The 345-nt window shown below is 26.4% G+C and overlaps 1 pseudogene; it reads left to right on the top strand.

Moving 5' to 3' along the window:
* Positions 1-345, top strand: part of LOC107684727 (solute carrier family 23 member 1-like) — a 9013-nt pseudogene that overhangs the window by 5019 nt on the left and 3649 nt on the right.

Here is a 345-nt window from a genome sequence, read left to right as displayed (position 1 = left end):
AAAAAAAAAAAAAATCTATTTCTAAATTGAAAGTACCATTGTTAAAATTGTAAATTAGGATGTTTCTGTAATACAGTCCCAGGTCAGCATATATATATAAAAAAGAAGAAGAAATGAATGGTTTTCAGGAAGAATGCATTAAATTGATCAAATGTGATAGTAAAGACATGTATAATGTTACTAAAGATTTCTGTTTAAATAAATGCTGTTCTTTCCATTCATCAAATAATCCATAAAAAATGTAGCACGGTTTCCACATAAAAAAAATAATTATATATATATATACAGTGGGTACGGAAAGTATTCAGACCCCCTTAAATTTTTCACTCTTTGTTATATTGCAGC

The sequence above is a fragment of the Sinocyclocheilus anshuiensis genome, unplaced genomic scaffold (genome assembly GCF_001515605.1).
Source record: "Sinocyclocheilus anshuiensis isolate Anshui unplaced genomic scaffold, SAMN03320099.WGS_v1.1 scaffold509, whole genome shotgun sequence".
NCBI lineage: Eukaryota > Metazoa > Chordata > Actinopteri > Cypriniformes > Cyprinidae > Sinocyclocheilus > Sinocyclocheilus anshuiensis.
The sequence above is the reverse complement of the archived record's forward strand: the minus strand, read 5'-3'. Positions and strand labels throughout refer to the sequence as shown.